A 17,435-nucleotide genomic window follows, 5' to 3' on the forward strand; every position below is an offset into this window, starting at 1 on the left:
CGCCAGGCAGCTAATAGAAGCGGAGGGGCGGAGATCAGCTGAAGGAAAGACACGCCCACCTCGTTGCCGGAGGACGCAGGTAAGCTGTTGTTCGTCGTTCCTGGGGTGTCACACGTAGCAATGTGTGCTGCCTCAGGAACGACGGACAACCTGCATACAAAAGCAGCAACGATAGTTGGGAATAGAACGACGTGTCAACGATCAATGATATGGTGAGTATTTTTGATCGTTAGCAGTCGTTTGTACGTTTCACACGCAACGACGTCGCTAACGAGGCCGGATGTGCGTCACGAATTTCGTGACCCCCAACGACATCTCGTTAGTGATGTCTCAGCATGTAAAGCGGCCTTAAGACTCCGTATTCGAGGTAGATCTTCATAATGAGAATCAGTACTCATCCGTGGCATCCCACTCAGCAAACTAGTTCTTTGCTGTGCACTGATGAGGAGCAACTAAAGCAAAAATGCAGTGTACAGTTTGATGCCTGGTTTACTGAAATCTCTACATAGTTTTTTATAAGCTTGACATTGACTAATATAGAATCTACCTATAGGTGGCAACGGATAGACAGTTTTTGTCCATCTGGAGGAGCATTAATTTGCACTCAAAATAATTAAAAAACTCTGTATAAGAAAAATGGAGCTCCAACTACAATAAAGGTACTTAAAATGATAGTTTGTTAAAGAGTAAAGTTTTCTTTAATACTTTCTAAGAAGCAGATATTATATTTTGGTATAAAATGACCCCCCAAAAAAAAACTTTTTCCCTTTTAGGTTATTAAAAATGACGTTAACTATTTCTTATTTATATTCGTTTCTTGGCAAGAAGGAAAGAAGGAAAGGTTTGTGACAGCTGGAGATAGACGAACCCACAGTTGATCAGGTTCGACCATTCCAACAGGACTTAAAAAAAAGTCTGGTTCGGGACCGGACTTGACCCAGGACTAGCCAGGTAGTCACAGTTAGGCCCTTGCACTACACCCATCCCCAAATAAGAGGACAGCAGCCAGCCTATTAAACCCTGGTCACCTCCCTCTGGGTTTGATGTCCACACCATAGGGGCAGAGCCAGGCGGTTGGCCACGCCCCCATGAGTTCACATGCCCAGAGGTAGGAAAACACGTTTAGATAAGTTTTAGGAGAGGAGTTGAGTAGAGTAAAATCTGTCTGTGTCCTGGGTAGGAGCCCGGGCACTTTGGCCAGGAGGCAGACGGTGGTGGCCGTCTGCAGGAGCCGGGAAGATAGTCCGGTGGAACCGTAGGTAGCCGGGACAGGGTAGTGGCCCGCGGGTACCAAACCTGGGAACCAGCTGAAAACCGGAGCACAAGTAGGGGTACTCAGACTCTGCGATGCGGTCCCGAATATACTGGACCCCGTTAATTAACTGATTGAGGTCTGGACTCTAGGTCCTTTCCCACTTAAAGTCCCGAAAGAAAGCAACAGCCCACTGATTCCGGATAACGGCCACCGCCATGGGCCAAGAGATCCAACGGGCCAGCGCCTGCGAGGTACACGCCGGGGAGCGGGACTCCTGTCGCTGAAGCGCGGTTGTCCAATTCTACAAAACAGGTGCAGGAGAAGATGGACACCATCAACTGTTTTGGGGACCGAAGTGACCAGCTGCGGGCATCGACCATCCTCCGTTTGGTTTACCAGAGACTCCTGTGTGTTTGTCCGAGTGAGTACCACTGTGCCTGCGGGCCGCGCACCAACACTGCATCACACCAACCAAGTCCCGGGGCCACCATCCCCTGCCCACGGAGGTGTTAACATCTCAAGCTGCCCCCAACATCTCTCCCGGGGTGCCCAGTAACCGGCAGCGGTGGTGCCTACATTCACCACAACCCGTGGGTGGCGTCACGAACTCTAACCTAACCAAAAACCCCTCTCAACACGCCAGCCCCTTTCAGAGCGATGTGACCCCCGGTCCGGAGATGCTCAAGCCACCGACCCACGAGCCCGGATCCGAGCGGCTCGGCTGCAGCCAAGCGCGGGGTGGTACACTTAACTTTCTTCACATCTCCACCTGGGTGTGTCCCATGTGCAAGATATTGCCATCATATTTCATATTCCAATTTTAGCAGAATGTGGATACTAAACCAGAGACATTAGTATGTTTTGCATGGCCGATATTAATTTGTGGCTCATCTGTATGTCCTATGATTAAGCTAAAATATGTCTGATCTGTGTCTTGGAATCCTCAGATCAGCGGTATGCCCTCCATATCTGTGTATTAATACCTTCCCAATAGCACCAGCGTGGCTGATAAAGTCTATTCATCAGAGGAGCTGTCTTCCGCCCCCGTGTACACAAATTGTAGTCGGACCATCTTTTAGCACCCAGAGGGTAGTTGACTTCAACGAGTTTTGTGTGAGGGTCATTCCCATGCATCATCACAAATGTTCAATTACTTTAACCTTCACATTTCTAGAAAATAGGTCCCTGCTTATTAATCAAATTCTGGGAAATACCATTGTACAATGCAATTGCAAAGGACAAATATTCCGAAATAAAAGAAACTATTTGACACCTGTACACATTGAACAAATAAAAAGGGGAAAGAGATCTCAAATGAAATCAATTCATTTTTCACTCATCTAAAATGTGTTTTTAAAGATTTTTTTTCTAAAGGGAGTCTGTCAGAGGGTTTTTGCTACCTCATCTAAGAGCAGCATGATGTAGGCAAAGAGATCCTGATTCCAGGGACGTATCACTTAGATTACTGGGTGCAGTGGTTCTGACACAATCAGAGTTTTTAGCAATACAGGAGAGCTGAGAAAGTTGTCCCCCACTCCAGGCATACAATGTCTGTAGACAATATTATATTATATTATATACACACTGTCCTATATACAGTATTATAGAAAGTATCACTTAAGTTAAAGGATACAGTAGGACCCTTAAACAAAGAAAGCAGACACCTCCAAAAGTAAGCAGACACCTCCCCAAAAAAAACTGCACTAACCAGACCCAAAATAGTCACAGTTGGCAAGGACTATTGCTGAATAAGCTCTCACACAGAGATCAGTGTAGCTCTTAGGTCCCTCGTCATTCTAGTTGCATGGCACTGAAGCTCTCACAAACAAAACGGGTACCAGTATTTATCCACATAAGTGATTCCAGGGGGAGCCAATCACTGTAAAATGTAGGGGGACCTGACAGTGACGCAGATTTGCATGTGAGAGCCCATTCATTTGCCAACTCTAATTGTTTGGGGCCTCGTAAGTGCAATTCTTTTAGGGGGTGTCTGCTTTCTTTTGGGTTTAAACTGAGCCATACATGGAGATAATACATTTAAGCAGATAATCTAAACCTTTGTAAATATGGTCTGTATCCACCACTATAGGACTGGTTCTGCACCATGAGTAAAGCAGATCGTATACGAAAATACGAAAGGGTGCATCTTAACCAGTAATAGGATTATCACAAAATATTGATGTTCAAGAATGTGATTGTGACGCCCTGGCCTATCAGGTCATCACAGGGTATTGTGCAACCTGCTTTTCTGCACAGTATCCACTCCTCCTTGGTTATGGATCCAGGTCCTTTGATGTTGTTAACAGCTTAGCCAGTAAAAATCCTAGAAACACTTGACACTGAACCCATCAAACATACAATTGGGGGGCCTGAAGGGAATAGGACCGCCCACATGGGGGTTGGAGGGGAAAGTAAAAAAGTGAAAAGGAGTTGAGCAGTGACTCTCAAGGAGAGAGGTCACGGGAGTTGTGTGGTTACTCCCAAGAGTAGAGGTCATAGGTTAGGAGCTGGGCTCCTGGAGTCTACTAGTAGGCAGACGTTGGTCTGGGCCTGGTAGGAGCTGGAACCCTGGTCGCAGGGGATTGCGTCAAGGGGCATGGTCTGCCGAGGAGAGCAGCCGGTGGCCTTGATCAATCAATGGGCAGGGGCCAGGGCGCAACGTGGTACATGGACCCTAGGCTTGGAAGTAGCTTCAAGCATCCTGGTAATTTAACCGATGGGGGTGAAGACTTCAAGATTCATCCCCAACCAGCTCCAAAATCAGGGTACTAGCGCACCGATGGGATAGGACTTTCCCAAACACAGCCCAAAGAAATCCTACGCGTGAACCCTGAGAGCAAGCTCACTCGGTTAGCCATACGGGTGAGCGGGACCCGAAAAGATTTAAGCTTAAGGGTCCAATAAGTGAAAAGGTGCCACGGAAAAGGCCACTGGCTAACAGCAACACCAAGGGCACAGATCCCAGCGTGCTCCCTCCAAGCTGCAGTGGTGCTCAGAACTCTGGTTTACAAGCTGTCGGTGTCATTCCTGGACTGAGTGAGTACACTGAAAAGCCACTTTTCCTCTCTCCAACGGCACCCCAATCACCATCTCCCCAACGGACACCGGGGCACAAACCCCCTACCCATGGAGGGGTTAAACATCCTGCTGCCACACCACCGCCACCGGGCTCCACCACCAACAGCAGCGGTGGTACACTATCTTATCACGCACCGTGGGCGGTGTCACAAACTTTCAATCCCCCTGTACATACTTCCCCCCTCCATTCTTTTTTTAATTCGAGTGTCCGCGTGAACCCCCCGGATCCAGAGACCCATCGAGCCACCGCGGTTTCGTATCCGAGCGGCTCGGCTGCTGACGTGGGGGTGGTACATGATGACATGGTTATCTCTGAAAAAAATGTTGTTGTTTTTTTTTTAATTCAAGAATAAGTGTGGATTGTTAAGGGAAAATCTAAGTCGCCCCCTGAAAATAAGCCCTAGCCCATCTTTTGGAGCATAAAATAATATAAGACCATGCCTTATTTTCGGGATAACACTGTGTTATTTTGAACATGATATAGACCACATGATGAAAAAAAACAGACCAACTTTGAAACATGTTGGGTTTCTTTCAATGAAATGTAGTTCTTTCGTCCCTTCTTGACGACTCCTAAAGTCTGATCAACAGTGCCCATGCCTTGATCATTTTGTCTGTTCTGTTTTCCTATTACTTGAGGGGGTTTTTTAGTGGTGCCGTGGTAGCCATCTAGACTTTTTTGTCAGCCTTGTGCCTGTTAATTGCAGAACACATTGAGGCAGCTTCAGTTATGCCATGGAAGATCTCTACTTATATTTTGTAGCTTGTTGGAAGCCAACATGGATAATATATAAGGAATCACTGGACTCCATGTTGTATTTATGAGGTACCAATATTACCAGGACTTTACATCAAAGGACTCGGCCATGTACAGTGAGGAGTTGCATAACCTGTGAGGCAAGAAGGCCATTGTGTTATCTGTGATGATCTGACCTTTGTCCTATCATGATAAAGGTCACATCTTCATGTGAATTGAACAGGGTACCTTCACACTTTAGCGATGCAGCAGCGATCCGACCAGCGATCTGACCTGGTCAGGATCGCTGCTGCATCGCTACATGGTCGCTGGTGAGCTGTCAAACAGGCAGATCTCACCAGCGACCAGTGACCAGCCCCCAGCCAGCAGCGACGTGCAAGTGACGCTGCGCTTGCACGGAGCCGGCGTCTGGAAGCTGCGGACACTGGTAACTAAGGTAAACATCGGGTATGGTTACCCGATGTTTACATTAGTTACCAGCGCACACCGCTTAGCTTTGCTCTCCTAGCTACAGTACACATCGGGTTAATTAACCCGATGTGTAATGCAGCTACATGTGCAGAGAGCCGGAGCCGGCAGCACAGGCAGCGTGAGAGCTGCGGAAGCTGGTAACTAAGGTAAATATCGGGTAACCACCTTGGTTACCCAATGTTTACCCTGGTTACAGCTTACCGCAGCTGCCAGATGCCGGCTCCTGCTCCCTGCTCGCTTCATTTCATTGCTCTCTCGCTGTCACACACAGCGATCTGTGTGTCACAGCGGGAGAGCGCCTTTGAAGAAAATGAACCAGGGCTGTGTGTAACGAGCAGCGATCTCGCAGCAGGGGTCAGATCGCTGCTCAGTGTCACACACAGCGAGATCGCTAATGAGGGCACTGTTGCGTCACAAAAAGCGTGACTCAGCAGCGATCTCGGCCGCGATCTCGCTGTGTGTGAAGCACCCCTTAGCCTCTTGGAAGATACACAACTCCTGTGGTGTTCACGAATTGAATGTCCTGTTTATGGCCTATTAAAATGTACATTGGTAAACAATCCCTTGTTCAAGTGGAATACAAGCCATTGTTCTGGATATGGACATCAAGTCTCCAACCTGAATGGAGTGTAAACCTGTCCTCAGGCTTTGTGATATGAAAGACCTTTGGTATATACCAAGACACTATCCACAGGATCCACAGGTTTGTCAAGACTCATCTTATTCCTTAAACAAATTGACCTCAGAAAGCCACCTTCAGGAGAGCGTTGACATCAGCAGCCATATGCACGTTCCTGGACAACTCAAAGGACTGTGATCTGATTGGATGTTACTAATATGTGGAGGTGTTACAGGAGTGGGCACTGTACGGGCCATGTATGATTGTGTGTCTGATATAAAGGAAGCCTACCAAGCTAGTCAGTCTATCCACTCTCCATCTTCCACCACCCTCTCCCATTACCTTTCCCCTTTCATTGTACCCTTTCCCTTAAGGCCCCGTCACACTAAGCAACATCGCTAGCAACATCGCTGCTAACGAACAACTTTTGTGACGTTGCTAGCGATGTTGCTGTGTGTGACATCCAGGAACAACCTGGCCCCTGCTGTGAGGTCGTTGGTTGTTGCTGAATGTCCTGGGCCATTTTTTAGTTGTTGCTGTCCCGCTGTGAAGCACAGATCGCTGTGTGTGACAGCGAGACAGCAACAACTAAATGTGCAGGCAGCAGGAGCCGGCTTCTGCGGAGGCTGGTAACCACAGTAAACATCGGGTAACCAAGAAGCCCTGTCCTTGGTTACCCAATATTTACCTTCGTTACCAGCCTCCGCCGCTCTCGCTGTCAGTGCCGGCTCCTGCTCTGTGCACATGTAGCTGCAGGACACATCGGGTTAATTAACCCGATATGTGCTGTAGCTAGGAGAGCAGGGAGCCAGCGCTAAGCGGTGTGTGCTGCTCCCTGCTCTGTGCACATGTAGCTGCAGCACACATCGGGTAATTAACCCGATGTGTGCTGTAGCTAGGAGAGCAGGGAGCCAGCGCTAAGCGGTGTGCGCTGCTCCCTGCTCTGTGCACATGTAGCTGCAGCACACATCGGGTAATTAACCCGATGTGTGCTGTAGCTAGGAGAGCAGGGAGCCAGCGCTAAGCGGTGTGCGCTGCTCCCTGCTCTGTGCACATGTAGCTGCAGCACACATCGGGTAATTAACCCGATGTGTGCTGTAGCTAGGAGAGCAGGGAGCCAGCGCTAACCGGTGTGCACTGCTCCCTGCTCTGTGCACATGTAGCTGCAGCACACATCGGGTAATTAACCCGATGTGTGCTGTAACTAGGAGAGCAGGGAGCCAGCGCTCAGTGTGCGCTGCTCCCTGCTCTCTGCACGTGTAGCTGCGTGTGCTGGTAACCAAGGTAAATATCGGGTTGGTTACCCGATATTTACCTTTGTTACCAAGCGCAGCATCTTCCACGCGGCGCTGGGGGCTGGTCACTGGTTGCTGGTGAGCTCACCAGCAACTCGTGTAGCCACGCTCCAGCGATCCCTGCCAGGTCAGGTTGCTGGTGGGATCGCTGGAGCGTCGCAGTGTGACATCTCACCAGCAACCTCCTAGCAACTTACCAGCGATCCCTATCGTTGTTGGGATCGCTGGTAAGTTGTTTAGCGTCACTGGGCCTTTAGTTAGGTTTCCAATATGTATGTCATTGTACATTCCCTATTTGTAATAAATCTCCTTTTAAAGATCCAGTAGCTCTTGCTAATTTTGATTAACTGGCACCCCAAAACTCTGCAGATTTCTACATAGCTCATTGTTCTTTTTTATGCATCCAAAGAAATTAAAAAATCCGAATAAAATATACATTTTATAAATTAACAGGATTTATAAAAAAATTAATAAAATTTGTGTAATTGTAAAGTAAGCGCATTGTCTGCTTTTAGTCTACATTACTATGATCACTTAGCCTTCAAGGTGGACCAATTAAGGGAAAATTTATTTGGCATTAAAAGTCTAGACAACTTCATTGTGTACTAACTCCAAGCACAAATTAAATACTAATATATAAAAAATGCCAGGAGCTGAAGTCTGATGGGTCAACAGATGACACCCTGAAACTCAATGTTCCATCATCAATGTTCTATCACATTCTTGCCAACCACTGAGAGTATAAAAAAAAATCAATCACTTCTCTGGCTCAAGTCTCCTGTAACGAGAAGTCTCAGAAGTATAGAATAAGTTAAAATACTAAGACGAAACAAAAAATGGAACCTGTTGTAATCAACATCCTTCTTCTTTTCTTCTCACTTCATATTGGTAAGTCTGTTCAGAGAGTTTAATTTGCGATCCTTGCTTTTGATAAAAATGTTTGATTGACCTGGATACAATGTATTTGATCACACAGCAGGGTAAATATAAAGTATTAAAGGAAGAAAAAAAAATAATCCAGTTTTTATACAAAACTTCAGCTCCCTGCCATTAGAAATACTAGGTAGTTTCATACCTAGCAAAGAATTATATATTTAATACACAAGAAATCACGATGTCCCGATGATGGCGGTCTTTACTTTTTAGTCCTTATTAGATTTCAAGATTTTTTTTTTACAAATACCAACATTTTCTTTTCATTGGTAAGTTATTGATGTAATTTAAAGCTTTTGATTTTTTTATGTTTTCTGGTACACATGAGGTTAAATTATTTTTGGGAGGTGTGTAGGTACCCATGGCAGAACCACATTTTTGACTCACTGTTATTCAATAGTTCTATCACATTCTTCCCAACCACTGAGAGTATAAAAACAATCTATCACTGTTCTCTGGTTCAAGAATCCTGTAACGAGAAGTCTCAGAAGTACGGAATAAGTTAAAATATTAAGACAAATCAAATCAACATCCTTCTTCTTTTCTTCTCACTTTGTATTGGTAAGTCTTTTCAGAGCGTTTCATTTGTAATCGTTGCTTTTGATAAAAATGTTTGATTGACTTAGATGCAATGTATTTGATCACACAGCAGGTTAACTATAAAGTAATAAAGCAAGAAAATAATATTCCAGTTGTTTTTATATAAAACTTCAAATACTAGGTAGTTTCGTACCTAGCAAAGAATTATATATTTAATACACAAGAAATCATGAAGTCCCAATGATGACTGGCGGTATTTACTTTTTAGTCCTTATTAGATTTCAAGAATTTTTTTTACAAATACCAACATTTTTTAAGTTATTGATGTCATTTAAAGCTTTTGACTGTATTTTTTATGTTTTTTGGTAAACATTATTTTAAATTATTTTTGGGAGGTGTGTAAGTACCCATGGCAGTACCACATTTTTGACTCACTGTTATTCAATAGTTCAAAAATAAATTTTCAACTTCTATTGTGAATTTTTTATTTTCCAAATATATTTCCTTTTTATTTTCTCTTTTCATCTGGTAGATGACATTACATGTTCTTTTAATCCTAGCTGCTGCTATTAAATGCTTCCATTGTCATGAAAGGAACTCAGATGTGTGTAAGCAAGAAGAAATAGAATGTCCAGAGGGATATCGATGTCTGACAATTTCTGAGGAATATAAATATAGTAAGTTTTCATTTCTAACCTTTTTGAATTTTTTTTGTTACAAATTTATATGAACACCAAAGAACAAATATACAAGCCAAAATAAAAATAATTATACAAATATCCTTTATTAAATAAATTAAAATATATAAAAAAAACGGAATAACTCAAGAGACAGATGGTATGAATTGGGGAAATCCGGCAATATCCTAATAAAATAAATAAATGGAACCCAACATGACACAAGTGTGTGAGTATCCAATTTAATTTAAATAAATTTAAAAGGATACATAACATCCCAAAACCACAAAAAACTGTGTATATAGGTAATTAAATACTCACAAGTGAAAATTAAATATCACAGACGTATTGGAAAGTCATCAATCACAAGTAAGATAAAGAAATCACAAAAGAAAGTGAAATACCAATGAGCCAGGTCCAAACAGGGATAAGGAGTGGTTTCCGCATATACTCGACGCGCGTTTCGCAACCTCAGTGCTTCGTCCAGCTCCTTTAACAAATGTTTGTTTGTACTTTATTACGCCTTAATGTTATTCATATGTCATATAATGTTTATTTTTATTTATGAACATGAATTACATTTTTACTTATGAAATCATGTTTGCAGATGGAACTTATCACTCAATATACAAAAATTGCACTTATAATGGACGTTGTGATGTGACTGCTTATGCACAAACAAATGATAGCTTCTACTTTCAGATTAGCACGAAATGCTGTGATACAGATTACTGTAATTACAAGTTCTTTGACAGTAAGTACGTTTAATATGCAAATGTGTTAAAGTGACCTCTCATTTTTGATCGGTTGGTGAATGGGTTCTTTGATCATTGAATGTGTATTTGTCAACAAAGAAAAAGGAGCCAAACAATTTTACCAGCAAGTTATCTCATCATGAAAGGATCTGACAAGATGAAATTCAATATACCAGAAATTTTAACCCTACTCATATGCCCAAAAACTTTCATGTGAACATATCATTAGAGATGAGCGAACCTGAGGTTCGATGTTCGGAGTTCGGGTTCGGAAACTGACTTCCAAAAAACCCAAAGTTTGGGTTTAAAGTTTGAGTGAGTTACGAGTGCAAACCACTCAAGTGAGTCGCGTTGTGTTTGGGCATGAGTGATGCTCAGCCGTGTGCGAGCGCTTGCAGAGTTTGAATGGCTCACAAATTGCGTAACATCAGTGTGATCAGATGTAGTGTGCACACACGAAGTAGAAAATTATGGAAGTGATCTGCTTATGGCTGGCTGCATGTGGATGGAGCCCCAAACTACCTAATTACAGAGTTCCATTGAGGTTTGGATCAAGTCGGGGTCACAAACCAAACTTTTTAAAAGGTTTGACTGTACCCTCCAAACCAAACTTCCCGATGTTCACTCAGCTCTACATACCATATCCATGAATGTGGATGTGCCCCGGCAAACATTGACAAGTTCAGCCAACCTAAGTCTAAAGTCTATGGATACCTTTGGTTCTTGAAGGGTTTGTCTAGAGTGCTGATCTTGATTGTCATTAGAGAAGATCGGACATGTGGAAGTCTGGTTCAGCTGATGCAGCCGGACTTTTAACTTTAGTTTGGGCTGGGTCCTAAACTTGAACTGAACCACAATGGAATTCACTAATTGGGCATTTCAGATCTCCACCCATATGCAGCCTGCCATAATCAGAACATTTCCAGGTGGAAGGAGGGCATGGTTTTTACATTTTTTGGGCTGCAGACTACATCTGATCATACCATTCAAACACTGCTCGTACTGGGCTGAGCACCGAGTATACCTGAGCACACCGATGTACACTCAAGTGGTCCCCATTTGTAAAGCACCCAAACTCCAAATGCAAACTATATTTTTTTATAAAGTCTCTTTTTTGTACGAACAATGAACACCAACCTTTGGGTTCGCTCATTTCTAATCATCATCAGTAGCAGATCAATGTGGGACTCATATCCAATGAAATCATCAATCAGCTCTTTGCGGCTTACCCATTACCCTAATGTAAAACAGTTTACAGAGATGGAATAGCTAGGGTGGTGTCAACCACTCAAACCTTTTCTTCTAAGTGCATTGACACATCCTCATTGCGCTTCCAGATTGATTTACTTCTGGTATCCAAATTAACAGTTGCACTCAAGTAAAGGGGGGGATTAGTTGAGGGATGTAAATAGTGAATATTGAAATAAGAATATGTATTACTGCCCAGAAAACATGAATTTTTTTTTAGAAAAAATGAGTTATTTTGCTAATAAAATTGGCCAAATTTACTTGTGCCCAGTTACCATGCCAAGGTATAACTCTCAACTGGGTCCTAATCTAAATTTCTGCCTCTTTTTGAGTCAATTCTGACATCTTAAATGAGCTAGAAAAGAACCTAGCTCATTTCTAGACCATATAAGATGTCAGGATTGACACAAAAAGAGGCAGAAATTTAGATTAGGACCCAGTATACCTTGGCGTGGTAACTGGGCTCAAGTAAATTTGGCCAATTTTTTTTTTTTTCTAAAAAAAAACATGCCCATGTTTTCTGGGCAGTAATGCATATTCTGATTTCAATATTCACTATTTACCTCCTTCAACTATTTTTTCTCTCCCCTTTACTTGAGTGCAACTGTTAATTTGGATAATGTATGTTTTGTTCAGTTTGCACCAGTTCAGACCTTCAGTTTAGGAAGTGCCGGCGATTCTTGTATTTTGATCTACCTCTGGTGTCTACGTTAGATTTCTCATGACTGGCGCACGGGATCTCCACAATAAAGGTATCATTTTTATTGGCTAAAAAGTCCCATACCACCACTTCCATATGTAAAACATTGCTGACATATTTCCTTTAAACTCAAGCTATTATTTGTTTGTAATCTTTATCTAGTGCCAGAATATGGTGAACCTAAAGGTTCTTCTTGCCCAAGCTGCGATGAGTCCAACACTTTAGAAGAATGCAAAGTGAATAATGAGATTCAGTGCATATCACAGGATGACAAATGTGCTACATTTGCTGCAACAGTCATGAGGCCAGGTAAGTTTGTCTTATGGAAATCAACTCAATATTATTCAGAGGACATGGCAAAAAAAATTCACAAAAGTTACGTTGCGGAGCTCAGTGATTCATTGTAGTCCCCAGAGAAAACAAATTCAATGCACAGAGATTTCCACAAATACAAATCAAGCTTGATTAATGAAAACTATCTACTGTATATACTCTTGTATAAGCCAACTTTTTCAGCATGTTTTTATTCTCAAAAAGCCCCCCGCGACTTATACTCATGCCGCCGCAAATTATTCAAATAAAGTAAATAAAGCATTGATGGCAGCAGTGGCCCCCTGCACTGACCGAGATCATCGAGGGGTCTATGTGTCTGCAGTCAATAAGAAGCAGGTAAGAGGACACCGAGGGAACGGAGGACAGGTGAGAAGAATTTTTTATGTGTATGTGAACAACAGCATAATAGGGGACAAGAAGGGGACCAGTATGAGGACATTTCTAAAGGATGGGTACATTACTACAGGGCACAAGAATGAGCACATTACTACTGCGCAAAAGGATGGGGAACATTACTACCGGGCACAAGGTTGGGTACAAAGATGGGCACATTACTACAAGAGACAAGGAAGGGCGCATTGCTACAGAAGATAAGGATGGGGTAGGTAAGAGGACAACAAGGGAACGGAGGACAGGTGAGAAGAATTTTTTGTCTGTATGGGAACAATGGCATAATAGGGGACAAGAAGGGGACCAGTATGAGAACATTACTAAAGGATGGGCACATTACTACAGGGCACAAAAATGGGCACATTACTACAGGGGACAAGGATGGGGCACATTACCACAGTGCACAAGGATGGGGAACAAAGATGGGCACATTACTACAAGAGACAAGAATAAGGCATATTACTATCGGGCATAAGGATGGGCACATTACTACCGAAGACAAGGATGGGGCACATTACTACAAGAGAAAAAGAGACATTACATTTAATTGGTATCTATTTTTATTTTTGAAATTTTCCAGTAGTTGCTGCATTTTCCACCCTAGGTTTCTGCTCAAGTCAATGAGTTTTCACAGTTTTTTGTGTTAAAATTAGATGTCTTGGCTCATATTTAGTTCACCTTATACTTGAGTATATATGGTAATTGGAAAACTATATTTATTCATGTGTTGTCCATTGCAATCAATTACAACACAGCTTTAATTTTTCAAGGTCAACAAAAAAAAAAAATTAAAACGCTTTTGTGATTGCTTACTAAAGATAGTTTTTTTAATCCTTTGCTTCATAAATCTTCACCAACATTCTATGCAGAGAAACATTAAAATCAATCATGGTTAATTGAATGTTTATGTTAAATTGAATAATCACAATCGTTTTCTTGAGGCCATTTTTTATTTTTTCACTTTTGTTTTGAATGACAATTGTTTATAGGGTAGGAAAAGACATGTTTGATTGGCTCAAATTTGGGTTAAAATCAGCATTATCAAATGTAGTGTGAACACACACACAAAAAAACCCTCCCATCCTCCTTCGGAAGTGTTTTGCTTATGCCATTAGCAGAACACTTCCGAGGAAGGGTTGGGGGGTTTTTTAATTTTTTTTTTTTGCACACTACATCTGATCACACTGATTTAAACCCAAATATTAGCCGATCAAACACTGCATGCGGCTCGCACAGGGCTTAGCATCACTCATACCATGCTGCTCGCTTGAGTCGTCACATTTATTTTAATTGCATATTAATGTATATTTAAATCATTGTTTTTAAAATACATTTAAAATTAGTTACATGTATGTCCTCATTATATGCATTATTTGGATTTATCCTCCCTGACTGAACAGTTACATCTTAATCAACTGTAGTTAGTACGGTAATGGCTTCACTATGGTAGTGCGCAGGTTCAAGATCGCGGATCTGCAACTTCCATTCAGTGGTATATTGTAGCGTTCAATGGCTTCCGTTGTCACGTGACTAATGGGACGCAACGTGCGCTCCACCACCAGTGAGCGGAAGTCACTTTTACAATCAGCGGTTCCGTGACTCAAATCAGGCGCAATTCAATATCGATGAGTACAGTTTTATTCACAGGTTAGCTGTCAAGGTTTCAACTCCCCGACCACATGGCTAGGGGGCGGAGCCTTTATCCCGAGGATCCCTTCCAGATCGAGGATGCTTTAAATAGTGTCATACTCGGGGACTCAGTGCCGGCTATAAGCTTAGCACTGCTCTGCCTGTGATTGCTGGTCCCTGTAAGTGTTCATCCTGACCCATTCCTCCTGAGCCCTCACCCTCTGTCTGTTCCTTGTCCCCACGTATGTTACTCCCTCTATCTCTGGTTGTTTATCCCCTTCCTACCTCCCCTTCCCAGTTGTTCCTCTGGTATTGACCTCGGCCTGACTCCGACCTCGCTGCTGCTCGTTCCTTCAGTCTTCATTCTCCCCACTCAGTGTATGACCTGGCCTGCCCAACCTTCCCCAGCATGCCACGAGGCATCTGCTTCATAGCGTGTGCAGAGAATTACTGCACCAAGTACACATGGCATGTTCACCTTCTCACTGACTTGGCACTGTCTAGCTTCTGTCCTGCAGGGCTCCAGCTCCCCCTATTGGCAGCCTGAAATTAGCACACTATAAAATGACCGCTGCCCCTTACCTTGACACGCTCACTGAAGAAGAAGGTGGAAACGTACGTCGGGGTAGAAGGACGTGAATCAAGCTGCCAGCTATTACAAATATGTATCATTATTGTTTATGTGATTCCCATACTAGTATGGTTCTTGGTAACCGAGAATATGTGGCTACAAATCAGGAGCACTATTAGACATAATGATTGTACCCTCTTGTCACGTATTATAAACTAGTGTCATTGTTAGATAGCATGGAACACTTTATTTATTATCATTTAATTATATATGCATGGATTATAATGACACATTGTGTTCATTTCATGAGTTATTGATGCATTTAAATGCACACCACTGTCCCCTACCCTGATATGAACCCAAAGAAAAAGGGCAAAACATTCGTCGGGGTAGAGGGGCGTGGATCAAGCTGCCAGCTATTACAAGTAGGTACCATTATTGTTTATATGATTCCCAAATAAATACACCATATGATGAATTGCACTTTGCAATAATATCCCAGTTTATATGATTACTGTATTACTTGGCTGCTATTTATCCCATGTCCCTGGTGTATCATATAGTGGAACTTTTACCTATTTATTTTAATATATCAATTTTGAATAAAAATAAATATTTTAAATTAATATTGTTTTCTCAAGCTTCGTTTGTCTGTATACCCATTTTCAGACTATGTTGGTGCAGGATAGCAATGAACTTTAACCCCTTCAGTACAAGAAGAACAAGAATGTCATGCACATCTTTTCAGGGCTATCGGAGTATCTGCAATTGGTGGCAAACTTATTTTCAACAAATTTATTTTTTGGGAAAATGCTGCCAAACTTGGCTAATTTGAATCTCAAAAGATATCAAGCTTCATTTGATTTTGATTCCTGAAAGTAGCTGAATATCAATATATTTTTTTTTTCTTAACAGATGGAGTTATTGGCAATATCTCAGGCAAAGGATGCATGTCTCCGTTGGCATGCCGATTAGACGTAAATCAAATGATTGGAGTCGAAGTTCTTCGAGAAGAATTTTTTATCTGCAATTATGCACCTAAAGTTGAGTGAGAAAGAAGACGAGGAAACAAGCAACTTTGAACTAAATGATTAAAAATGAAATTTTGCATTGAAATTAAAAAGTTTATTAAATGATTCACTTAAAACTGTTACTATTTTAAAAACTACTTTAAAATGATCTGATTATAGAATGTAAATGTAATTCTTAAATATTATAGCAGATAATTTCTTATGTATTTAAATATTGCATTAGATTCATCACACCATTGATATATTTTATGACGGGAATAACATTAATTTGAACTCAATTCATTGGATTTACATTTATATGTGTCCATAAATCCTCAAACTTTCCTTCATCCATTTTGAGTCATATAAATGGGTTGTGCAGATCGTTCCAAAAAGCTTCAGGTATGTTGGTCAAATCGAAGTTGGAAATTACTCGTTGTCTAGTCTGTTTGCACAACTTGACAAAGGTTTATGATTATGGATGATCGAATACATCAAATATTCGGCTTTGCGTATATTTGCCGAATAGGTTACCGCTATTCGACTATTCGCGAATATTTGATGCGCATTGTAAGGCTATGAGAAACCCGAATAACAACTATTCAGAACAATTCGGGCTTCCCATAGACTTACATTGCGCATCGAATATTTGCATAGCGGAGACCCATTCGTCGGATATTCGTGAAGCCAAATATTTGAGGTATTCGATCATCCCTATTCATGATCACTTCCACAGTTAGCTCCTGGCCTTGCTTTTGGGGTTATGATCAACCTCCATCCTTGGTGGACACAGATGTAGTCAACTTAATTTGCATAGGCCCCATTCAATGATGTTTATGTGTAGCGTCCCCATTTGTGATTTTGAAAGAAGGTGTTCATGATGGACAGTTGATCTGTCGTACAAAAGTCAATGAATCTTCCTCGAGCCTCATTTCATTCACCAATTCAAAGTTTACAAAAATGGTTCTACGTTTGCCATGGCCCACTTTGTCATTATCATAAAGTTTGGAACTTGGATTGTACGAACCATGAACTAAGGCAACTTGTCATAGTCAAATTCAAAAAGAAAAGAACAGGACTCAACTTAATTGAAATTAGCAAACTAAGATGGACTCAATCCAGACATTTCCAGTTGAATGAAAATTGGGTCTACAATTATGGCAGACATGTTGTT

Source organism: Anomaloglossus baeobatrachus, chromosome 11 (assembly GCF_048569485.1).
Source record: "Anomaloglossus baeobatrachus isolate aAnoBae1 chromosome 11, aAnoBae1.hap1, whole genome shotgun sequence".
Lineage (NCBI taxonomy): Eukaryota > Metazoa > Chordata > Amphibia > Anura > Aromobatidae > Anomaloglossus > Anomaloglossus baeobatrachus.